The sequence below is a fragment of the Canis lupus genome, chromosome X, assembly GCF_003254725.2.
Source record: "Canis lupus dingo isolate Sandy chromosome X, ASM325472v2, whole genome shotgun sequence".
NCBI lineage: Eukaryota > Metazoa > Chordata > Mammalia > Carnivora > Canidae > Canis > Canis lupus.
This window is the reverse complement of record NC_064281.1, coordinates 40,327,547-40,353,953: the sequence shown is the minus strand read 5'-3', so window position 1 is coordinate 40,353,953 and position 26,407 is coordinate 40,327,547. Positions and strand designations below refer to the sequence as shown.

The 26,407-nt window shown below is 41.1% G+C and overlaps 1 protein-coding gene and 1 long non-coding RNA gene across 4 annotated transcripts in view; one reads left to right on the top strand and one right to left on the bottom strand.

Moving 5' to 3' along the window:
* The window catches only part of SLC9A7 (solute carrier family 9 member A7), a 148,879-nt gene that overhangs the window by 32,998 nt on the left and 89,474 nt on the right, over positions 1–26,407 (top strand). The window lies entirely within an intron of this gene.
* LOC112673265 (uncharacterized) overlaps positions 4,325–26,407 on the bottom strand; it is a 32,390-nt gene continuing 10,307 nt past the window's right edge. The window contains exon 3 of the long non-coding RNA XR_007409474.1: positions 4,325–4,973. This is a non-coding gene — a long non-coding RNA (uncharacterized LOC112673265). The remainder of the gene's footprint in view (positions 4,974–26,407) is intronic.

The window sequence follows — 26,407 nt, the reverse complement described above, 5'->3', positions numbered from 1 at the left end:
GTATAATATACATACAATAAAATTCATTCTTTGTAAGTATACAGTTTGATGAGTTTTGATGTATGTATACACTTGGGTGACCACCACCAAAGTCAAACTGTGGAACATGTCTATCACCCTGGAAAGTCCTCATACACCTTTGCAGAGTGTGCCCTCCACTTACTCTAGCCCTTGGTAGCTATTGACCTGCTTTCTGTCACTACACTTTTGCCTTTTCTAGGACTTCATATACATGAAATCATATAGTAGGGACCCTTTTGTGTCTAGCTTCTTCCAGTTAGTGTAATGCTTTTGTGACTCATCCATGTTGTCATGTGTATCAATAGTTTACTCCTTTTGTATTGCTGAGCAGTGTTCCCCCGTGTGGATGTATCACAGTTTACTTACACATTCCCCATTCGTTGAACATTTGGGTTGTTTTCAGTTTTGGGTATTATAAATAAAGCTGCTGTGAACATTTGCCTACACATCTTTGTGTGGGCATGTGTTTTCATTTCTGTTGGATAAATACCCAAGAGAGATTTCTGGGTTGCATGGTAAGTGTATGTTTAATTTTATAAAAACCTGGCAACCTTTTGCAAAGGGACTGAACATTTTTGCATTCCCAGCAGCAGTGCATACATTTCCAATGGCTCTACATCCTTAACAAGTTTCGTTATTTAGAAATTTTTAATTTTAGCAGTTCTAGTGTGAAGTAATATTTTTATTGTTGTTTTTAATTTGCATTTCCCTAATGACTAATGATGTGGAGCATCTTTTCTTTCCTTTTTAAAAACTGTATTGTAGGGGCTCTTGGATGGCTCAGGCAGTTTAAGCGTCTGACTTTTGATTTTGGCTCAGGTCATGATCTCAGGGTCATGAGATCGAGCCCCATGTCAGGCTCTGTGCTGGGCATGGAACCTGCTTAAGATTTCCTCTCTCCCTCTTTATCTGCCCCACCCCTCCTCTTCCTCTCTAAAACAAAATAAATAAAAAGAAATAAAATTGTATTTTAAATTCCAGTATAGTTAACGTATAGTGTTATATTAATTTCAGGTGTGCGGTATACTGATTCAACAATTGTATCCGTTACGCAGTGTTCATCATGACAAGTGTACTCCTTAATGCTCATAACCTATTTCACCCATCCCTCCCCCCCACCTCCCTTATGGAATATCTTTACTTATGCCTATTTGCCATCTGTGTACCTTCTATGGTGCTCTGTTCATACTTTTGGTCCATTTTAAATCTTTTTTTTCTTTTTGGTATTATTGAGCTGCATTTTTAATATTTTTGGGGATACAAATCCCTTGTCAGATAAGTGGTTCATGGTATTTTCTTCCTGTGGCCTGTCTTTTCATTTCCTTAACACCGTCTTTGGAAGAGTAGAAGTTTTAGATTTTGATAAAGTCCAGTTTATCAGTTTTTTCCTTTATGGTTTGTACTTTCTTTGTTGATCATAATACATTCTTAATAAGTTAACTGTTTTGTATATAAAATAAAAATCAACAGCTCTCACCGTCATTAATCAGTACTTTATTCTTAGAATAATAAAGGGTCTATTGTTTAAGAGACTGATAGAATTTCTACACATAAAACCCATAAGTTACACTCCAAGTTACAAATAGACTGAATAGTAAACACAAAGGACATGCCTTGTTTATATTACTCATGTTGTTATGCTGGTCACATGTGATGACAGCCTATGCCATCCCGTGTCCATTGGTCATGAATAGTTAAGGAATACAAAAAATGACATTGCAAGAGACATTCAGTTACTTCTGAAGACCAAAGCTGATTTTTGTCTAAGTCAAACTTTGGGCTATCCCTAAATTTATATTGATTGTTTTTTTAGTTGAAGTATAGTTGACACATAATGTTACATTAGTTTCAGGTGTACAACATACTGATTGGACAAGTCTATATGTTTTTTTAAAGATTTTATGTATTCATGAGAGACACAGAGGGAGAGGCAAAGACAGAGGGAGAGGCAGAGGGAGAAGCATGGACAAATCTATATGTTATGCTGAGCTCCCCACAAGGGTAGCTATCATCTGGCACTGCATAGTGCTATTATGATACCGTTGACTGTATTCCTTATGCTGTTGTACCTTTCATCCCCATGACTTATTCATTCCATGACTGGAAGCCTGTATCTCCCTCCCCCTTCACTTGTTTGGCCCACCCCCATACTGATTGTTTTGTGTGTGTGTATTTATTTTGGTATTGTCTATTAATTACAGATCTCAACCTTCCCGTAAAAGACCCAAGTGAGCCCAATCACGATTTTCACTAAATTGAGTCATATTGAATACTCAAGTCTTTGTGACTATTTATTGTACAGGGATACAGACCCTACTCACAAGGTCTGCTGTGGGAATGCTATGTGGAGGAGGTTATTAAGAAATTAGCTTTATGATCCCTCCGGAGCTACTGCTTCCTCCTCTGGGAAGTGAGAGAGGGGTTTGGATGAGGCTTGTGGTCTTGAATATTTCTTGTGTGTCCTCACTGTCATTCAGATAATTGAAACTTTGAATATTGTATCACTTTCCTTCACTATAGAAGAATAATTGTGACTCAGCTTTATTAGTTGCTTAAATACAGTTAATGTTTTGCTGAGTTTTGAGTATTTAAGAGATTATGCTAGGATGCCAGGTATGGGAAGAAGAAATAAAAGGTTTCTGCCTCTAATGAGTTGATACACACTAAGTAGATCACAAGTATATACAGTGCACCAAAATCCAGGTCAGGCTGTGTGGCTGAAGTTAGAGCATATGGGGATCAGCAGAATACAGGAAACATATTCAGGGAACAGACTGTGGGCCTTAGCTGCCCTATCGGAGCCCTGAGGCTCTATTTCACTAAGAACTGGGTTGGCATTTGTGATGGAGGCTTGGGTTGATTTAGGCCTGCCTGAGGATGGCCTTGGTCTCCCCTATTCTGGGCCACGAAGACAGAAGAGTTAAGGTAACTGGAGGATGTTGTGTCCGCCTCGGTTGTTGTATGAAACTGTACCTGGCTTGGGGAGCTGTGAATGAGTGTGTGGACTTTTGGCTTGTATGAGGGTAGTATACAAAATCGGTGGGAAAAGGGGCTGTGGCTTCTCTGTATCAACAAGCTGTGTGGGTGAGGGGAGAGAAGAAGCTGGCTACTTGGGTGGCCAGTGCGCCTCCCATGGAGATGGAGCTTCTGTCTCAGTATATTTGCAGTCCTATACCCTTCTCTAAAGGAGTAAATGTTATAGTAACTGAAAAGTTCTTTGGGGCCCGGGAGCCTCGTTGCTGGCTTGAACCCATGACAGCTTGGAATGAAAGGTTAGCCATACAGGTTGGGGAGATGCCTTTAGAGAGGTTGCATTGGGGATGATGGGGACCGGAATCAGTGCTGTAGCAACAAGAAGGTGAGAGGTCAACATCTGCATCCATGGAAAGCACTGAAACTCCTGATAGCAGTTCTAGCAGATGGTCTAGGGCAGAAGGGAGACCAGAACTCCAGATATAGCTCTGCTGAGAGGTCTGAATGGGGCCAGCAGCTCTTCCTAGCTGTGTAAACATTTCAATTTAATTTAATTTTCAAAAAAAAATTAACAGCACTTGATATGTGCCAAGTACTATTCCAGGTATTTTTATAAATATGGACTCATTTAATTCCATCTACTGAGGAGAAGAGCAAGGCACAAAGAAATGGGAGTAGCTTTGCCACTGGCGAAGCAGGGATTTGAACTCAGGCAGTCTGGCTCCAGTATCCATGCTCTGAGCCCTTCCAATTCTGTTAGCTGCTGTACACATTCTTCCTCATAGGAAATGAGTGGAAGAGTTTCTGCTGTTCACAGAGAATGCCCATACAGGTGACAGCTGCCCAGGATCATCTCATTGGAGCACGGATTCCTTAGCATGAAGCATAGGTGAGGATAGCACCTACCCTTTGGCTTCTACCCCTCCCTGTCCCACAACCAGGGAAGCCCTACATTACAGTTGTGGGGTCCCACTTCACATCTGTTGACCACCCCCCTTTGCTATTGAGACAACCCCATCCTCACAATTCCTGGGATCGGAAGTTACATTTCCCCCTTCTCTTGGATCTTTAGATCTTTTGCAGGGCCCACAGCTGTGATGCCCCTGCAGTCTCCTGCTTTGCCTTTTTGGAGGGGAGTGAGTTTGCTTTGGGAGGAAATCTCAGCAAAGGTCTGAGCAATGGGTGTGCACTTGGGGCTCACTCAGAGGTTTAGACATTACTTTATCATAGTTTTTTTGCCTTTCCTTGAAAGCAATTCTCAGTGTTAATACATGGGTTGTCCCACCCAGGCCCTTTAGTCATAGCAAAGAAAGCAAATTATTCCCTTTTCAAAGATGAGCCTTATATGAATTATTACACTACCTCTTATGTGAATTCTCCCAGTTATGTGTGGCCATGATTTATGTATATTATTCTTCTTTCTTTTGCTGGATGGGTAGATCAAAATGGCTTTCTCATCATGATTTTTATTCTTTGCTACAAAGCAGTGATTTGGTTTCTAGGTCGACATTTCAGCAGCATGATGTTTTATCACAGTATGCCAGCTTGCTCACGCTGCTGGCTGAGCAGGGATGGCTGAAATGCACTGATCGAGCTGTTGATATCTTCACCATCCTATTTCATATTGAATGAAGCATGACAGGTCCCACTCTGTGACTGAAGCTGTGAGTATCAGTTGTTTCCATGTGGTGGCCTAAGATGACAGAAGGTTACCAGCTTACTAGGGATGAACCTTCTGGAGGTTCATCTGGAGGGATGAACACCTCTGCTTTGAGCCCACCATAGAACTTGTGTGTGGCATCTAGTAAATTACAGCCCCACTGCTAGGGTGACCTGCAACCACAAAGAAGGACTAACTTTGTCACACAGGAAGTTTTGGAGCTCTCCGATCATCTGTCTCAGGTCATGCTTCATGGTGTTACTGGTATACCTGCCGTGAAGACTGTGATCAGCATCCATCATTTCTTTATGTGTACTGCCTAAATCAAGCATCATAAATGGGGTTAATAAAACTTTTTTTTCTCCACTGAATTTTAGTTTTTACAGTTAAGCTTAGAATAATTCAAGTAACTATGGTTTGAGGAGGAAACAGTTCTTACTTGGTGCATGAAAAACTATTACTCTATATTGTGCTCCATTTTTCTGGAAATAACTGTTAGTGAGATTAACAAGCATCATCACAGAAACAAAGTGTTCCTTTAAAAGCCACAGATTAGGGAAGCCCCAGTGGTGCAGCGGTTTAGCACCGCCTGCAGCCCAGGGCGTGATCCTAGAGACCCTGGATCGAGTCCCACGTCAGGCTCTCTGTATGATGCCTGCTTCTCCCTTTGCCTGTGTCTCTGCCTCTCTCTCTCTCTCTGTCTCTATGAATAAATAAATAAAATCTTAAAAAAATAAAAGCCACAGATTACTGCTTTTATATTGACAAAAGCCATAAACAGGCATCTCTTCCTTAATAGGAGGGTTTAAACAGATGTTTAAACATTAAGGCAGTGATGATTCTAAAACATAATGAAAATCCTAGTTAAGGATGTTTGTTTTGAAGCCTGTATTCATAGGATACTTCTATATGGAACACCCTTGCATTTTGGAGCAAAAATAGATTTTTGGGGGGCACCTGGGTGGCTCAGTCAGTTAAACGTCTGATTCTTGGTTTCATGATCTCATGGATTGTGGGATTAAGCCCCGCATGGGGCTCCTCATTCAGCAAGTAGCCGGCTTGAAATACTCTGCCCCTCCTCCTTGCTCGTGTTCACGCTCTCTCTCTAAAAATCTTTTAAAAAATAGATTTTTGGTTTATCAACCCTTAGACTAGAATGTAAACCCATGTTTAATCTCCATTTGGACAGTTAATAGTTCAAACCATGAAGTCATATGTTGACTGAGAGTGTGAGAAGCAAAGTGGGAAAAAAAGGCTTCTCACTGGTGAATGTCAACAGCGGCCTTGACTAACTGCACTTACCACAATACATCATCATCTCTTCTCCCTACCTTCACTAGATCATAAGGTCCAGAGAGGCACCCTTGATTGCCTTGTTCATGATTGCTCAAGTATCAGTTACATGAGAGTCTCTATAGTTCTCAGAGGGCTGGTGGTGAGGTGTGGAGCGGAGGGTCTTTCCTCAGTACTGGGCCTTCACTTTGGAAGCCAAACTGTGTTGTGATAATTATAATAATTTAAAACTGTGCGGCATCTGAAGATGACTCTGCAGGAAATTGAATTTTGAAGCAAACTTATGTCTTGGAAGCTTAATGGATGACTTTTAAAAAACAGAGAATCATTTACCTCTAGCTTAGAAGCCAGAGAAACCAGACGCTGAAGCGTGTGCCCTCTTCCCTCAGTCTCCTCTTCTTTTGCAGCTCTAATTTCTATCCAGGATAACATTACATTTGCATCTTTGAAAATTCCACCATTCTGGCTGGCTGATTAGAGTGGTAAAGTGGAAACACACCTTGTGTGTTCGCCGTCGTTCTGGAGAATTACTAGTAAAGTCTCTTTCTGGCAATTCTCATTAAATGACTTAATTTTAGAAATGGGAAGAGCCTTATATACTGGAGCACTTGAATCTAAGCAAATTATTATATTAAACTCTAGTAAGAATGAAAACTATTTCCTGGAATTTTGTAACACCAACTCAAAGTTAAATCAAACTATATCTTCAGGTACCATCACAAAGATCATAAACACAGACAAATGCGGTTTTTGTATACAATGGAATATTCCTCAGCCATTAGAAACGACAAATACCCACCATTTGCTTCGACGTGGATGGAACTGGAGGGTTCTGAGTGAAATAAGTCAATCGGAGAAGGACAAACATTATATGGTCTCATTCATTTGGGGAATATAAATAATAGTGAAAGGGAATATAAGGGAAGGGAGAAGAAATGTGTGGGAAATATCAGAAAGGGAGACAGAACATAAAGACTCCTAACTCTGGGAAACGAACTAGGGGTGGTGGAAGGGGAGGAGGGCGGGGGGATGGGGTGACTGGGTGACGGGCACTGAGGGGGGCACTTGACGGGATGAGCACTGGGTGTTATTCTGTATGTTGGCAAATTGAACACCAATAAAAATAAATTTATTACAAAAAATAAATAAACACAGACAATATATTTTTGAACCTTCATATCATTGTGTGAATTTGGACCAGAGGTGATCATCTCATGGGAATGGTGATTTCAATTCCTTTGTTTAGGCCATTTGTTTTTAAATTTGGATTTCCATGTACCTGAGATCTCACCTTTAACATCTACTCATGTGATGCTTTTGGTCACTTTTTTTGAGAGATTTGGCTGTGGGAATTCAGGATATAGACTTGTCAGTCTAAATATATAGGTCGTTTTGCTTTGAGAGATCATCTCAGAGACCTTCAGGGTTTCTTTGGATGATGGGCTTCAGTAGGTGGGGTTCTCTCCTTTTTTCTTCTCTTGTCTTCATTTTTCCCCCTTTTATTCTCTGCCAATGTCATGAGGGAGGTCTTGGATGACTGTATTGCCAGGGTGACAGTAAGGTGTGTGCAGGGAACTCAGAAGTGTTAAGGATGACGGGTGTTGATGTGTGAGGGGCAGATGGTGGTAGGAAGTGAAATTGGAGAGGCAGATGCTAGGTCTCTGTGGTCCTTGAATGCCATGTTTCTATTAGCAGTGAAGTCCCTGAAGAATTTTAAGCAGGGCTGTGTCATGACTAGCCTTATTTGTGATCCCGAGAAATTAGTCAGGTGGTTTTTGGACAGTGGATAATTAGGAAACTGGGTGAGATGCAGGGAGGATAGTTAAGAAATTATTGTGGAAGGTCCAGGCAGGAGACTTGAACTGGAATAAAGATGGGTAAGTTGGATTGGGAGTGAGCAGGGAGAGTGCTTGGGAGGTAGGGTTAGCAGACCAGGAAGGGAAAGGACATGCCACCAGTGATGCCAAGCTTTTGTGCTAGATTGAAGTAATTGTGTGAATGTTTGAACCAGAGCTGTTTTCTTTTCTTTTTTTTCAAAGATTTTATTTATTTATTTGACAGACAGAGAAAGAGAAAGAGAGCATAAGCAGGGGGAGTGGCAGGCAGAGGGAGAGGGAGAAACAGGCTATCTGCTGAGCAGGGAGCCCATTGTAGGGCTCGATCCCAGGACCCCCGGATCATGACCTGAGCAGAAGGCAGACACTTAACCGACTGAGCCACCCAGGCACCCCTAGAGCTATTTTCTGAGGAAAATCTTGTTTGTAATTTTTCGAACCTTTCTTCAGCAGGTAAGAATATACACATCAAGATTTTTAATTTATTTTTTATTATTTTATTTTATTATTGTAACAAATAGCCTTACAATTGACACACCTAGAAACTGTAGCTCCATAGAGCTTTTAAATGACCAGCTGTTGAAGTTCTCAGTAATGACCTTAATCATGTTGGTCATTCATCTTGCTCATGTCAGAAGCCCAGCTGAAAAGCCTAGTATTTGCAAAAGGAACATTCTTAGAAAATATATTACTTATTAATTCTTCCAAAAAATAATTTTAGCCGAAACATCAGGAAATGACAGATTGGACCATATAATATTGTCCTCCAATATTCCATCCACAGAATTGCCTGTAGAGTACCAAACTAATATTATGCCTTTAGTTTTCTCTGAGGACTACTTACTGGTGGAATGCCTTTACATTTTGTAGAAAAATGTTCTTAAAGCTATTGTTGACCTTGGCTCCCCTCTCCCCACTTTCTATAAAAACTGTGAGACAGAATCTTCTTAGAGCATAGGACCAACAAAATAATTTTGTGATTTATCAACACTTAGGCTAGAATAGGAAATTCACATTTATTCTCGTGTTTTCCATTTTGCTTTTGTCAGAAAAATGCACAAAGTTTTAATCTTATTTTCTGGTTTCCCTCAGATAATTTTTTTGATTATGGCTTTTCTTTTGTTCTCTATCTAACCATATTCATTGCTGTTTTAACTGGACTTGTGTTCCTACTTTAATGAAATAATATTTCAAGTGTGTTTCTAAGGAGAATGAAAATTTGGGATGATCCTAAATTAGTATTTTTAGGAGATTTAAGAGTCCTGCTTAGATTTCCTTAAATAGCAGGGTTTTTTTTTTCTTAATGGCACTGAAACCCTTTATCATCCAAACATAATAGAAATCAACAAAAGAAATATTAAAGTCACTTTGTGGTACTATATGGAATTTGTAGTTATTTGACCCCCTGTATGATTCATATCGATAATATATGTGTCCCTTTTATAGGACTTCAGGAACCATTTGAGTATTTTCCAGGATAGGCTGCAGTTACAACTTTGCTTTTTGTCATATACATAGCTCCTGTTTGCAGAAGTGAAGAATGTGACAGCCCCTTCCCAACTACTTCATTATTTCTTTGGGAAAATGCAATTAGATTATTCTGGTAAATGTGTTTTTTTGCATAGCTCATGTGACCAGATGTAGGATGAGAACCAAGCCTAGGGTTTTTGTTTTATATTTGTTCTAGATAGCCCTTATTCTTTCTATCAGGCCTCTGGCTTTATCTGGAAGCCAAGTGGCTTTAGGACAAAATATTTTCCCCTTCCCCATACATCAAGGAACTAGAATCAAAAGCAAAACCAAGCAAAAGAAAGGAAGGGAAGAATAAATTTTGAAAAACTAAATTATCATCCAAATAGCCTCAAATAGGATTTGAAAGTCACTTGGGAATTATTTGCTTGTTGATATCAGAGTCATTCTTTCCTGTTTGGGTGTAAATCATTTAGACCTCCAATCTGCTGATACTGCTGCTGGATATTTTGAAAGAGAAGTTAGTGCATTCACAATAGACTTCAATTCCTCAGAACTCTCTATTTCCAGCATTTTTCAGAGTGAGTCAGTGGGGGAGTTTGAGAGCCGATTTAGGCAAGGTAATTACTTCCTCCCCTCTATACACTCAAAGCACTCACCTGTATTGTAGCAGTCCTACTCTCTGGGCTAGAGCCTTTTGTTTTACTGAGCAAGATCCTGCCTTAGTCATCGCAGGGCTCTCATGTCTAGTGGCTGAGTAATACAGGCAACAGGGAGCTCTTTCTTACATTATTTGCATTGGTGATAAGCTTAGGTGCTCTAAAAACACACATCTTTACCAGATGTTATAGGAAGGCAGGGAACACTGGCTAAGGTCATGCACATGTTCTAAGGTCATGCACACGTTCGCTTTACCCGGTTAGCCACTTGATGTTGTGCATTCAGGTCTGTGCATAGATGTGTATAGGTGCACTGGCTAAGGAGTCAGGAGGCTGGGTCTGAGTCACTACTTAACCCCACAGGACCCACCTGTATTTGAACAGACCACTGACTAGCTCTAGGTTTCAGCATCTTGCTTTGCAAAATATGACTTAGATGTGCACTGCCTACCTTAGGGGACTATTTGCCAGGAAAAAAAATCAGGTAATGTATATATATCTAAAGACTTCTTAAGACTAGAAAAAGACTCTGTGTGACATTTGTCATTCTTAACTAAGCAAGGCTGATGGCGCCTTCACAAATTTTGATTCAATCCAGAACCACGCCTTCTATCACTGGACTCATATTTTGACACCAATGATCATAATATTTAAAAATATTGTGACCATTTCCAGGAGCTAAGAACACTCCAACCATTATAAAGAAAAAGCTGTCCAGTTATAACTATACCAAACCAGTCAAACTGATTTGTTGTTGTCATTGTTTTTATAATATCCTCATGTGGAAGAAGGGGCTTGGGATATCTCTGGAACCTCTTTTATAAAGTACCAATCCAATTCATGAGGGTCTCACCCTCATGACTAAAGCACCTTCCAAAGGCCCCACTTCCTACGCCATCATCTTTGGGGATTAGGATTTCAATGTATGAATTTGGGGTAGGGTGACACAGACCATAGAAATCAACATTTTAAAATCTAACTTAGCAATCTTTTTTCAGCATGCTTTCTTCCATTGGCCATATACACTGGTCTCTCTTTTCCCCCTTGGAACAAGCTTTACCATTCTGTTTGTTTCCTTTTTAAGCAGTAAATATCTTTGATGTCTGCTAACTATTTTTATGAGAATCTTGTTTGTTACTCTTTGAAATTTATCCTCTGACAAAAACGAGAACCGGAAGATAATGTGTACTGTCGTTAAGCCCCAGTCACCCCCCAAATAGCTTTAGTCCATGATGTACTTAGTATAATATTCAGTTAAACTTTAGAAAATTAGACTGTTGTAGTGATGACAGTAATTTAAAGATAATGTTAAGGAATTATTTTTCTTGACTTTTTGATGACAGGATTGATTAGAGGATGAGAAGAAAGATACTGGAAGGCATTTATAGTTATCTGTTCTGATAGGACATTTTACATGTGTTCAATACCTGAATAATTCTCAAGGAGTTTACAGTCTAGTTAGGGATATGGAATAATTTAAGAACTGGGCTTATCTGTGGTGAAAATAAATACTGATTATTTTAATATGTAGAGTATTTGTTCAGAGAAATGAGATATCAATGTGAACGAGGAACTTGGGTAGGCTTTAGAGAATTGAGGTTAATCCAAGTGAAAAGAAATTTTTTTTTTGAAAAGAAATTTCATCCAAGTACAAAAGTTGAGTAAATGCATCTAGCGCAATGTCTGATATATACTAGATGGAAATACTAATTTGCTTGGTGAATGCATCTTTCCTTCAACAAACTTATCTTCCAGTTTTACAGTTCTCTCTTCCACTGTATCTAGTCTACTATTGACTGTGAAAATGAAATAAGATTCTAAGATCATGTTTTTCGGTTCTAGAGTTTCTAACAGTTCTTTCTAAAATCTCAGCCTTCCACTCTACACTATTCTTCTTAACCCTTTTTCTGCTATATATTTTTTGCAATAGCATTTACTGTGTTCTTTTCTTATGTAGTTTATTTATTTCTCATGTTTCTCTCTCCTAGTAGAATGTGAAGAAATTCCATGAGAGCAGGAATTTGTTTTGTTCACTGATACATATCCCCAAAGATTAGAACAGTGCTTAGGAGATAGTAAAAGCTGAAAACTCATTTGCTGAATGAATGTGTGGTCTATAAGTGTGCAGGCAATGATGAAACCTGTCAGGTCAGATCAAGCGGGGAGCTCCCTGTGGTGCATACTAGGAAATAAGATTGGGGGGAATGCATTCATTATGGCCAGATTACATGTTTCGAGGGGAGATTCAGGGTTTCACTACAATAGGCACATACATTATTTATAAAGCTGAACAAAATCTTACTTATAATTCACTTGTCATCTGGGAGGCATCAGGAAATAGCAGAAAGAGCTCTCGCTTTGGAATTAAGGTGAATTCGAATCCTATAGTTTCTGTGACCAGATCAGCTATGTGACCTTAGGCAAGTGATTTAAAGATCTAGTTTTCTCAACTGTAAAGTACTGTAAAATAATCCCTACTTCATAAAGTTACAGTGAAAATTAAAAGAATAAAGTAGTTATTCAATAAGTATTTTTTTATTCTGCATGTATTGATTCAGAATTATTATCTTTTAACGTACTAAAACATATTTTTTCTGTCTGGGACAAATAGAGTAATATGAAGAAGCAAACAACACTGGGGTGGTGTATTGTAACTGTGGTTTAGAAAAAAATAGCTACCAAATATGAGTAAAAATGAAAAGAAGATACTATATTTGGGTATTTGACAGCCATGAGAAAAACCCACAGAAATAACCAGTATCGTTTCACTTCTCCAAAATGGTTTAAAACCTCCAGTTAACTACACAAGAGAGGAAAATCCCCTAATAAGGCCGGAGTCACTAATTGTAATGCCTCCAAAAGTACCAAGCCACTGGGAAGCCACCAGGTTCTGGGGAAAATCAGCCTTTCCTGACATCCTCCTGGGTGTCTCTGTCCAGGCAGGAATCCCACCTGGATGTTGACATAAGGCCGGACACTAACCTGACACTCTGAAGAAAATATTTTAATGTTATGTTCTCTACTTGTTAAAGGTTAACTAAGGAGAACATCCTCCTGGAGAAGCCTTGTACATGTTCTATATAGCAGTTGTTAAAGATGGTCAACCTGTTTTTTGTTTTTTGTTTGTTTTGTTTTGTTTTGTTTTGTTTTTTGCTAATTGAGCCTTGTGACAGATTTGTTTTAGAATGAGGATCAAGCAAGCATTTATTTCTCTTAACTGGTCCCATCAGGTGATGTGAATCAAACAGCACACAAGGTTTTCTCTTAGTTGTCAAGAAACCCAGCACAGCATGTAATGCTTTATTACAATCATGGAAAGTCAAGGAGGACCATACATTTCACTGTTCTTTCTACAGAGTTTAATATTACCAATTTCTGTTCTGACTTGCTGTAGGAGACTTTAAAAGGCTTTATAAAACAACCAGCCTGTACCTGAGACTGATCCGTCCCTCAGTGTACCATTGAACTAATTGAACATTGCTCCTGATGTGATCCAGACACTTTGTGAATAAAGTGTGTTTAAAAGACCCACGTATCGGGATCCCTGGGTGGCGCAGCGGTTTGGCGCCTGCCTTTGGCCCAGGGCGCGATCCTGGAGACCCGGGATCGAATCCCACGTCGGGCTCCCGGTGCATGGAGCCTGCCTGCTTCTCCCTCTGCCTGTGTCTCTGCCTCTCTCTCTCTCTCTCTGATGTGACTATCATAAATAAATAAAAATTAAAAAAAAAGACCCATGTGTCTTGCAATAGGGGAATGGTTTAATAAATGTGGTGCATAAATATGTCATATTTAGAATGTAGAGCCTAACACGTAAAGAAAGCCTATCCTATAAGCCCTTACAAGAGGCGCAACGTGGCACTGAAAGAAGACTTTCTTTTCTAGCCTCTCTTGCAGCCGGATGCAACTCTGTGACTAGGTCCTGGCCGGTGGGGTGTGAGTGGAAGTAATGGGCACAATTTAGAGGCACTCCCCATAAAAGGCAGGGGAGAGCCTTTCCTTGTCCCATTCTCAGTTCTCTTTCCCTGAGATGCAGGCCTAATGGTGAGGGCAACACCCATGGATGGTAGAGCAGGAAGACAGGGGTGCCACTGTTTCAACACAGGAAACTGTATGCTCTGACTCTGGGATGAGAGACCCCCATCTCATGTAAGCTCTGGTCCCTTTGGTCTCTGTTCCAGCAGCCGAACTGGTTTCCTAGTTCCACATCATACTATTTCCGTAAGTTAAAAGAAGCAAAAGACCATTATATATTTGTGGATATGTATATTTAGCAAACCTCGGACTGGACATAGACTATAATGAGGGGTGGGCGCTGCAGAGGCGGAGGGAGGGGATAGAACGAGGGAAAGAAGAAGTACAGCCCTCTTTCCCTCTAATGCTGTGTATCCTGCCCAGTTCTTTGTGTCCGAGCAGGACAGGTGATGATGAATGATGAAGACGTCTGTACATGTGAGATTTTTGTGAGTGCTTGTGCCAAGCTGTTTCTTGGTAGCTTTTTTAAAAAAATATTTATTTATTTGAGAGAGCATGAGTAGGGGGAGGGGGAGAGGGAGAAGCAGGCCCTCCACCGACCAGAGGTGGGGCTCGATCCCAGGACCCCGAAATCATGACCTGAGCTGAAGGCAGACGCTTAACTGACTGAGCCACCCGGGAGCCTCTCCTGATGGCTTCTAACAGTGACTTCTGTCATCATAGGAGTGAGCTATGAAATGGAATTAGGAAAACAGATGCTTGCTGTTTGATGGTAAGGCCTGTGGCACAAATGTTGCCAGGAGAAGCCTGGCAGGCTGCAAGAAAGAGGCCACACAGGTCGTATTCACCTTGGCCCAGACTCTAGACAATGATGTCACCTGCTCAGAAGCTGAAACTGTCAGCAGCCTGAGTGACTCTCAGGGCCAAGCTCACGTTCATCAGGCTCAGAGTCTGAACCTAACCAGAGTGCAGAATTCAGACAGAGTAGACTGTTTTCTCTGTGTAGATGTCTCTGTACAGACATAGAGTTGTTGTCAGAAGATTACTTAGAGGACAGAATTAAAACAGAAGCTATTGGTTGTGATGTGCTTTTGTCTAGACTAGAAAAGGCCAATGGGTCCGTCTCCTCGGTAGGGACAGCTTTGTCCCTTCCCTCCAACTGGTTTAGGTCAGGCACTGGATCCTTTCTTTCAGCCAGTGATTACATGAGTCATCTTATCATCTGACTTTGGAGGTTTGCTTTTCTTCTTTTCACAGTATTTTTCCAAACTGGATACCCCACAGTGCACTGGATTCTCCCCAGGTGAATCTAAGGTGCATTCCCACTGGGTCACTTTGTGGTTTGGGGATTCCCAGGCTCTTCGGGGCACGCGAGCAGCTAATCTCCTGGTTTACTCTTATCATTTGCCAGTCACATCTGGCAGTTTTGCTGGCTATCTGAGGAAAACTTCATTCTCTTGCCTTTAAATCTTGGGAACTCTCACTTTTGTCCCCCACCCCCATTCCAGGTGCATTCCATGATGCTTTTGGTAGTATTTTTGGATGAGGTTCTTCCTGGCACAAAGGAGGGTCTTCTATGTATCCAGCTGTCCCTGCTTTCGTTCTGTTTGCCTGAGCGTGGAGGTGCCCAAAGTCCAGTCCTTGATCTGATAAGTTTCTTTCACTCTCTGGTTCATGGCTTCAGATACCATTTTTACATAGCTGCCCTACAGGTCTTTATATTTCGTCTTGTATGTAACTTCTATAATACAGCCTTGAGACTTGTTACTTATTTAAATGAATTTTTGATAGGATAATACATATCATAGTTCAAAATGCAAAAGTTTCAAGAAAAGACAAGTGAAAAAGAGGCTTCCCTTTGTCCCTGGATAGAAATTTATCCCATTCTCTTTCTTGGAGGCAAGCATTCTCATCATTTGGGCCATTTTCCCCTGAATGTGCCATGCTTTGAAATCAGTATATGTGATGACAGAGTTAGCACCTTCTGTTTTTTTTTTTTTTAAGATTTCATTTATTTCTTTATTTGAGAGAGAGAGCAGGGGGAGGTCTAGAGGAAGAGAATCTCAAACAGACTCGTTGGCAAGTACAGAGCCTGATTTGGGGCTCGATCCCAAGACCTGAGATCACAACCCAAGCCGAAACCAAGAGTCAGATACTCAACCAAGTACACCACCCAGGCGCCCCAGCATCTTCCGTTTTTAATACCAGCTTTCTCACTGGACATTCTCACTTCTGTAAATGCTGTCCATATCTTACCAGCCACCTCAGCTCAAAGCTTTGGTGTTTTCTTTTACTTCTTTTTCCTCTTTTGCCTCATTTATATCTTTATTCATATTCCACTGATTTATTCTTTGACATGTATTTTACAGCAGGCTTTTCCTTTCTGTTACACTGGCCTGTCAATGGCAACCAACCTCTCAGCCCACACAGTGTTTGACTGTCTGATGATTCCCCTGAGAACCATGAACATCCACCTACTGTAATATAACTGGAAGGATGGTTGATGGGTTGTCTACATGATGCTTTTTTTGTTTGCATAGCTTGCCTTCAATTGGATTATGGGCTCTCAGAGGACAGGAATCATTGTGCACTATTTCTGGTATATTCCTTATAGCACTTTACGTGGTCTTATACATAGAGCCAGTTCTCCATATATATTTGGCAAATAATGAGCTGAACACTATCTTTTGTTGGTTTAAGTAAGACATGGGCATTTTGTTTTTAAAAACACAGAAAAAAATAAGTGGCAAGGAATATAGTGGCAAGACATTGAGAAGATAGCTTGCTATATTTATGAGCATTTGTTACCTTTTCTTTTCCTCAACATTTTTTTCTTTGCTTGCTCTGTAATAATTGCCCCCACGGTTCTATCTCAGGACCTCCCACCACACTAGCTGTGCTCCTTCTCTCTTTTATTTTCCTCTCTAGTACTTAACACACTAGTGAATTCATTTACCTTGTTTTCAAAGCATTCTCTCCCCTACTAGAATGTAAGCTTAGGGGTGCCTGGCTGACTCAGTTGATGGAACATAGGACTCTTGATATCAGGGTTGTAAGTTTGAGCCCCACATTGGGTATAGAGATTACTTTAAAAAAAAAAGACACAGCAGAATCTTTACAGGATAAGCTTAAAGCCTTCTTTCCCCTATTAGACTGTGAGCCATATGAGGGCAGGACTTTTATCATTCTTGTTAACTGCTAGACTCCCAGTGCCTGGCATGTAGTAAGCTGCTCAATAAATATTTGTTGAATGTGTAACCTGATGAGGTGCCAATCGGATGTGTTGTCATTAAATTGATGACTCTCACCAATCCTAGATTTCTTTGTTCTGTTCAGTGTCACTTAGCATCAAGGCTTTGAGGGCCAAAAGACATTCTTTATCTCTCTGCAAGCAAAAGCCATAGTTCAGGCCTGAGTGACTGAGAGGCTCTTGGGAGGAAGAAATAGACCATATGGTCGACGGTGCTGGATAAAGACATCTTGGGCTCAGCTTTCTATTGGTTAGCTTATTTTCCACACTCCCACTTGTATTTTGCTAACCTCTTATGAGTACCTTCAGTAAGGGTGATTCATGTCCCTATTTGTTATTTTTACCACAGATTAGGTCTTTTTAGTGACTTAAATTCTCCTCTTGTAGTTAGTGTCCATTTGGATTCCTTTGCTTAGGACTTGTCACTCTGACATAAAGGAAGCCATTTGAGGGGCACCTGGGTGGCTCAGTTGGTTAAGTGGTTAAGTGTCTGCCTTTGGCTCAGGTTATGATCTCAGGGTCCTGGGATCAAGTCCCACATCGGGCTCCCTGCTCAGCAGGGAGTCTGCTTCTTCCTCTGCCCCTCTCCTTCTCCCTGCTCCTGTGTTCTGTGCTCTCTCTCTCAAATGAAATATTTTTTTCCTTTTAAAAAATAAGGCCATTTGATTGGGTTTGAGTTTGAGCCTTAAATAATTTAGTCTCACAGAGAAAAATTCTGTTCTGTGGCTACATTTTGCCCATCTGGCCAGCCAGCTGCTGTGACTGACTATATGAGCCTCGGGTCCTACCTCCTGTGGGAACAGTCAGGTAGGCCTTAGCATGAATGCGGAACCAAGAGGCTGCCGGCTGAATGTGACCCCAGCTTTCCAGTAAGGGCTGCCTGGCCACCCTGCTTCGAGAGATCCCCTGCTGTGACTGCGGGTGTCAGATGTGAAGCTGCTGTGCTGCTCACTAATCATTTAATCAGCTCGAAAATGGGGTTGGTGTCCTTTGTGAGAACCGAAGTTGCTGAGATGGTATCAGAAAAACCTTAGGACCTTGTTAAATCGACACAAAGAGATCGACAGACTGTGCCTTGCCAAGGAATGGAGGCTTTTGTACCCTAGATGGCAAGGAGCCACTGGAACACTTGAAGCAGGGCAGAGATGTTTATTTTAGGATTACTGGCCCTGCAGTGGTTTTGAGGTAGATCATCCAGGACCATGAGGTGAGTGTGAGGAGGCTTAGGAGGCTGTTAAAAAAATCCACGTGAGAAGAATGGTTGCCACTGTGTAGAAGTAGGTGCCTGCTTGTGGGTGATTGACATGGGGCTGACTCACAGGGATCGGGTTTGCACAGGGACAAGGATAGGGGGAGAGAGGATGCTCATAGGGAGGAGTGACAGTTACCGCTTGCACCTGTGCAGTTAGAGGTATGCAAGAGATTGGGATGCAGGTTTCTGGAGAAGGATAGAAAGACTGTTCTGGACCTACACCTGCTGGAATCACTGCTTTCAGTCTTCGTGTAGGGCGGAGTAAGTTGTTCATTTACAAATCGTTATGGAAATTTTCAAACCCTTAAAAGTCGAGACAATAGTATGATGGTATTATGATTTATAATAAATACATATTTGGTTTTTATTTCTGGCACAGAGCTCCTAAAAGCCTCGGAATTTCCTAAGTGATCTGAGCAATGAAGGTGTTTTGACATTTCCTAACAAACCCCTTCCAACCACACCCGAGTTTATGTTAATGTGGGGACTTTAGGAAAGCACCTGGGTGTGGGTGGGGGCTGGTTGCCAGGGAACTGACCTTGTGACTAGAGGGTTGGAACTTGAGGTTCCCCTCCCCTGACTTCAGGGGAGGGGAAGAGGGAATGGAGATTGAATCAGTTACAGACAGTGGCCAACAATTTCATCAACTATGCCTGTGTAATGAAGCCTGTGTAAAAACCTAAAAGGCTAGGGTTCTGAGAGCTTCTGGGCTGCGAACACATGAAGATAGGGGGAGGGTGGCCCACTCGGAGAGGACCTGGAAGCTCTGTGACCTTTCCCCCAGGCTGCCCAGTGGATTTCTTCCATCTGGCTGTTCCCGAATTCTGTCCTCTTCTAATAAACTGGTGATCTAGTAAGGTGTTTCTCTCAGTCCTGTGAGCTGCTCTAGCAAATTAATTGGACCCAAGGGGAGGGTTATAGGGACCTCTGATCTGTAGTTCTGATCTATAGCGGTTGGTTAGAAGCCTAAGTGACAACCTGGACTTGGGATTGGCATCTGAAGGAGGCTGGGGTTCAGGGAGGGATCAGTCTTGGGGGATTGAGCCCTTAACCTGTGGGATCTGATGCCACCTCCAGGTAGATCGTGTCAGAATTGAATTGAAATGTAAGATGCACAGCTAGTGTCAGAGAATTGCTTTGTGGTGTGAAAAAACCCACATGCAGAAGTATAGTAAACTACAACCCGTGTACCCATTATCCAGTTTCATTAGTTACTAGTTTATGGCCAATCTTGGTTAATCCGTACTCCCCATAGCTACTCCTTTTCATATCACAGACACAAAATCCCCAATTAAAAAAAAAAGATTATTTATGTATTAATGAGAGACAGAGAGAGGGACAGAGACATAGGCAGAGGGAGAAGCAGGCTCCCCACGGGGATCCCAATGTGGGACTAGATCCCAGGACCCTGGGATCATGACCCAGGCCAAAGGCAGACACACAACCACTGAGCCACCCAGGTGCCCCAAAATCCCAAATTTTATTTGTAAATATTTCAGTATTTATCTCCAAAAGATAAATAATCTTTTCTAAGATTTATTTATTTATTTATTTATTGGGGGCACAGAGGGAGAAAATCTTCAAGCAGATGCCTTGCTGAGCAAGGAGCCCAATGCGGGGCTCAGTCTCACAACCCATGAGATTATGACCTGAGCTGAAACCAAGAGTCAGATGTTCAACTGACTGAACCACCCAGGCTCCCCAAGATAAAGAATCTTAAAAAATGTATATATAGCCACAATACTTCATTACCCCTTAGAAATGACAGTAGTTTCATTTTTGTCCAATATCCAGTGAATTCACATTTCCCCAGTTGATTTTTTAGTTTGATTTAAGATGCAGATAAAGTCCTTACAACTGTATTTGGTTACTAGGTCTCTGTCTTATAGATCTGTCTTAATATGTAGGTTTGGATGGGTAACTTTTCAGAGCATTCTGGATTATACTTGTGTGAACCCAAATAATAACTAGCACTTGAACAAAACAAAGAGATGGAAGAATATGAGATAAGGTAGGGTTTCTCTTAGTTGGAGGAGTGATTTTTACCTTACTCCACCTTCGCCCCACCCCCCACCGCCAAGAGGCATGATACTCTTAGGATCCTGTGTCTCTTTCCTGCAGTTCATTCTCCACGCTTCTGCTACAACAAATCTTAAAAATCAGGCCTGATTATGCCCCTTCTTAACCTGAAATCTCTGGCCTGTTTCCTGTGGAATAAAGTCTGCACTCCTGAGCTTGGCCTACAGAGAAAGTTCTCCATCTCCATTGAGCCAACCTCACACTCCTCGACACTTGGTCTCTACCCTTCCTCTTTCTCCCAGTGCGGTCTCTGCTCCAGCCATGCTGCTCTGGTTAATTTTTCGCTGCCCCACATCACACTGAGGGCTTTTTCTGAAATACAGCTCACACATCTTTCTTCTTTCACCCACGGAAGTCTGAGTCATCTTGAAAGGCCCAACTGAGAAGTCACCTTTTCTGTGAAGTTTTCCTCAACTACTTTTTCACCTGAAAGAATTATTCATTTTGTTCCCTACTATGTCATCTGTTTGTGCCTCTGTTTTATGGTGCTTGTCACAATTTGACTGGCTTTATCATTAGTTATGTGTTCCCAGGCTGGCGGGGGTGGGCGTGGCATTGGTAAGGGGCTCAGGAGGTCAGGTTCTCCATGCCTCCTTAGCACCCAGCCCAAAGCCCTCTCCTCCTGGAATGCAGCATACATCTGTTCAGTACCAGCTCTTAGAATGATGAGCAAAAGATTTTCCTTTTTTAAAAAGTTGATTTATTTAAGTAAACTCTATACCCAACACGGGGCCTTGAACTCATCACCCCAAGATCAAGAGTTGCTTCCTCCTCCAACCGAGCCAGCCAGTCAAACCCAGATTTTCTATTATAGCTTCTCCACTATGTGTTTTGTTTTAACATTATTTTATTAGTGTTAAATATGATATGGTTTTGAGTTGGGTCGAACTTAAACCATTGAATAATTGCATTTTATTCTGCTCTCATAAGCACATAAAAGATTTTGCTGGGGATATGGTGTGAAGTGTTTCTTGATGTGTCATTAATGTCAACTCTGGTTACTGACTTGGGATACTTCCTAGACATAAATCTCATGACTCAAGAAATTGCAACAAAAATATGAAAGCAATCTTTTCAGATGCTATTTTGTTAACTTGTCACAATCTACATGTAAGTTGCAGGAGGAGGAAGGCATTAGGTTCACAATTTGGGGAACTGCTGCTTCCATGTGTGTATAATCTATTATTATTTGTAGTCAAATTAGAGTTTTTGATTTTCATTATTTCATTCTTCCAGCAAACATTTATTGAATGGTGACCACATTCCAGACATTGTGCTGGGTTCAGTGGAACTTGTGGTCTCATGGGGAGGACAGACACACAACAGCAGTTAGGTAGGCACCAACAGCCTAGAGGCAGGAGCGGTTAACTTTCTGCCAAAGCTGGTGCAGTTCCAGTTGAGTCCTGCAGGTGAATAGGAACTGGCCAGGTAGACAGGGGAGGGCATGATGAGAAGTGTGACAGCATGTGCCAAGAACAAGGAGGTAAGAAGTGGCTGGCTTACATCAGTATTTAGCTATCATTTTGATTCTTAACAGGAAATATATGTTACACATGGTATAAAATTCAAATAGCTCCAGAGTGAAAATTAAATTCTATCTATCCTCTGATCCCTAGTTAACTCCGCTCCCCTCCTTAGAGATAGCCAGTGTTACACCTTCTTGTGTATGTCCTTTCAGGGAATCTTACTGCATTTACAAACCTGAAATAGATTTTCTTGTTTATTTCCCATGCAAAACATAGTGTGTTATACAACTCGTCTGCACTGTGCTTATTTTTTTTTTCACTTAATGCATCGGATGTAGCACTGCTGCATTCTTTTTAATATAATGGCTACAGGCTCCATTATGTGAAAGGACCATAATTTATTTAGCCAGTACCCTTTGGAGGGGGCATTTAGGCCTTTATAAAAGAGTGTTGTTATCCATCCCGTGAAGCAGATTGGAGTAAGTGAGCAGTAGTCACAGTCCAAAGGGAAGGGTCATAAACATATTAACCTCTTAGTTTAGATTATGTTAGCAAACAACTATTATGTTGGAAAAGAACCAAATAGAATTTTTGTCTAAAGATTTTATTTATTTATTTCAGAGAATGGGGAGAGAGAGAAGGAGCACAAGCATGAGCAGAAGGAGGGGCAGAGGGAGAAGCAGACACCCACTGAGCAGGGAGCCTGATGTGGGGCTTGATCCCAGGATCCTGAGATCTTGACCTGAGCCAAAGGCAGACACTTTTTAACCAAGTGAGCCATCCAGGCACGACCCCTGGCCGGCTTTTTAAAAACAGATTTCATTCATTTAGTAAAAACCAAATAGAATTTCTAGAAGTGAAAAACAGTCATTGACATTACAAACTCTCAATGGATAGGGTAAAGAACTGAAGAGTTTTGGCAAACCAGACAACGGATCTGAAGCAATTCTCCAGAAGGTGGTACAGAAAAGCAGAAGGAAAATATATCCACGTGCTAAAACACGATACAGCAGTGAGACATCATGCACCAGGGCCATATGTTAATATGGATGACTCTCATAAGCACATTATGCAGTGAAAAAAGCAAGTTACCAAATAATTCATATCACACATAATTCAAAGACATACAAAATGAAACAAAATATATCCACAATTAAACTCTAAGGGCATAATAAGCACCCAGTTCAGGGTAGTAGTTTCCAGGGGCTGGGGTGAGGGCAAGTTCAGGTCTTGATTGAAAATAATATAAAGGGTGCTTAGCTCTCTTGGTAGTGCACTGTTGATTAAATTGAGTGATGGCCACATAGATGTCTGGTAGACCATTCATATCCTGATAAATTCTTGTGAAATATATTAAATATACAAAATAGAGTATATAACTTAAAAAGTGGAATAAACACCTCTGTATTTACTGTCCAGCTTTAAGAAACAGAAACCACTACCATTACCACTACCTTTGAAACCCCCATGTATATACTTTCCCAATTACATTACTCTTTATCCCTTATATGTACTATATTTATATTTTTGGGTATCTGATACACTTCATAATAAAGTTTTTATAGTCATTATAGTTCGCTTACTAGTATAGGTCATCATCAATTTAAATTTAAATCTTTGTCCTTTTTTAGAATTATTGTATTGATCATCTGAGTTAAAAATTATGTATTGTGTGCCTCTAAATTTCTAAACACAGCACATTTCAGTATCTTCCCAAGTAGGAAATGTTTTGAAAGCATTAATGAAAGTTAATCTTTTGTCTGGCTCCAACAATTCTGATCAGAGAGAACAAAAGTATGGTAGTTTGCTGGCTAGTGCTCTAGGAAAATACTTTCTGAGTTCATGCTGGGAGGGCAATATGGTGAAAGTCTCCTTTGGAAGATTAAAAAGAGTCATCATGATGGTAATATGGGAAAAAGAAAGACAAAAACCATCTGCGGAGTAGGGCTTAAGGACCCTGTGGTAGAGCAGTGGGACCTTGACTTCTCATCTGTAAGAGAAAGTTTTCCTAGTTGTGAGGTCAGATGTGAGTTAGCTGGAAGGCTATTATTGATAGTCGAGAGAAGCCCCCCTGCATCTTCTGACAGCCATCTTCTTGCGGTGTCCTCACATGGCCTTTCCTCTGGGCATGTGTGCACAGGAAGAGGGAGCAGGTGTCTCTTCCTCCTCTTACAAGGCCACCAGCCCTATCAGATTAAGGCCCCCACCTTATGACCTCATTTAACCTTTATTTCCTCCTTGAAGAGCTTATCTCCAAATTACAGTCACATGTGGGGGGGCGGTGGTGGTGGTGGTGGTGGTGGTGGTGGTGGTGGTTAGGGCTTCGACATAGGACGTTTGAGAGAACACAGTTAAGTCCGTAGAAGATAATTTGTTTTGGTTGATAGTCTTTGATTTGGTTTGACAGGTGAGTTCTTAAATAGGTTTTGTTTTCTTTAATTTTCAAAAATACACCGTCATCAATTAAAACTTAGGTAAGTATGGTTGTGTTTTGTTCACTTATTTTCCCACGTGTTATCAAAACCCTATTCTGTTACTTGTGTGTGTCTATATATTTGCATTTATTTCAGTTTAAGGCTCAGCCATCCCTTAGTAAGTCCAGTCATGAGAGCAGCAAACGTAGTTGTTGGTGTGTGTTCCAGTTTCATAGCTCTCTAAGATAACTGTGATTAGCACATTCGTTTATTTGCAATATTACTTCAGAGCCTCTAGGAAGGTAGATTCTATAATATGCCTCATAAAACCACTAGAAGATTTTTGACCTGTGAGAGTACTTGAATTGTATTCATTAATTCAGGCCAAATGGGAAAGGCTAATAAATGTGGGTACCCTTGAGTTTCATGGCAGGTAAGAGGTTGAAAATATGTAGTTGCTTTCTCAGGATTCAGAACTAAGTATCTTTTCCTACAACTCACATAAGGTGATTCTTTGTTAACAGATGGCTACTGGCTAATGTCCCCATAGTCTGTTTTCTTGTATTGTGTGGCTGTGATGGGTCAGATGCAGGAATGGCTGGTGAGTACTCACTGAGCATTGCCCTTAGGAAAATTAGCCCTGGGGATGAGGAACAGAAGTTAAAAGGCATTCACAGTGCAGTGCTATCGTAGCTCTGATGACATGGTCACTATGAGAGACTGTGTCTGGAGATGCATGGGTAGCAGGGAAGCCACATATGGTTGTGTAGGTTGTGCCCTGAACAATTTCAGGGGGCATCTTTCATGTTGAATTCTGTGAGGGCAACCCTGATTGTGGAGAATCCAGTCCAGTCCTGAGGTATCAGGAAGGGCTTCCCTGCCTGGAAGAAGTGATAATTATATTGTGACTTGAAGGATAAAGTAGGACTTAACCCTGTGAGGATGATTAGGGAAGACAGGGTGGGGAGAGAATTCCAGGCAAAAGCTCAGAGGAAAGATTGATAAATTTATTTTGAAAGGTAGCTGGTGTTTATCTGAGTCTTGGCTGAACCTTTAAAGAGTGGCAAAAAAGGTCAGGAAAATGTGTGATAATCTGCTGTAGTAACCTTTGTAGTCCTTTGGCAGTTGACTTGAATTTGATTAATGTGTTTAATTGAAGGGGAGATACACAAAACAGCAATTAAAATGTGTTGAGTATGACTTAGCCACAGGTATCCTTGATTTTGGATAATGGCAGAGTATGAAGCAGAAACAAATGAATCGTATTCCTGACCTAAAACAGAAAACCAATACTATAATTTGAAAGGTCCTTAGACCTAATCCAGGAATCTGCTGGCTTCCCATTTTCTTCCACTCAAATGTATCTGTGAATTTTATTTTAAAAGGATTTTGAAGAAAATGTGTATTTATTTATTCATTCATTCATGAGAGACATACAGAGGCAGAGACACAGGCAGAGGGAGAAGCAGGCTCCCTGTGGGGAGCCCGATGTGGGACTTAATTCCAGGACCCTGGGATCATGCCCTGATGCCATGCCATGAGCAGACGCTCAACCACTGAGCCACCTAGGCACCTCAGAAGAAAATATGTTTAACAACATGGGTGGTTATCTATATTGTTGGTGTTTGAGGGATTGAATTAGTGATACTCAGTTCCCTACCAAAATTTTGAACCAATTGGAAGATAAAGGAGCCAGGTCAAAATGTCTCATTGGTTAATGGCAGAGCTTGGAGAGTGTGGTTTAGGTGTGTGGTAATAATGGGATTTCTAAGACTGTAACCCTGGATTAATCCCTACAGCCCTGGAAGTGTTGAGTCAGCATAGGCCCCACATAGAATGAGACAAATGTAATCAACCTATACTTGGATACCAAGTATTGGACTTGGTAATTGAAAGTTTTGGACTCCTCTAGTTGAAAGTTTAGTCATGGAGCCCAAGTCGGCCTCCCTGGTCCTAGTTCCCAATGAAAGACTCATTCTACACTAGAATGAGGATCTTCCTTTTGTAAAGATTGTCAGAAGGTTATATGGCATACGGTCATATGTGGAGAAGTGCTGTATGGC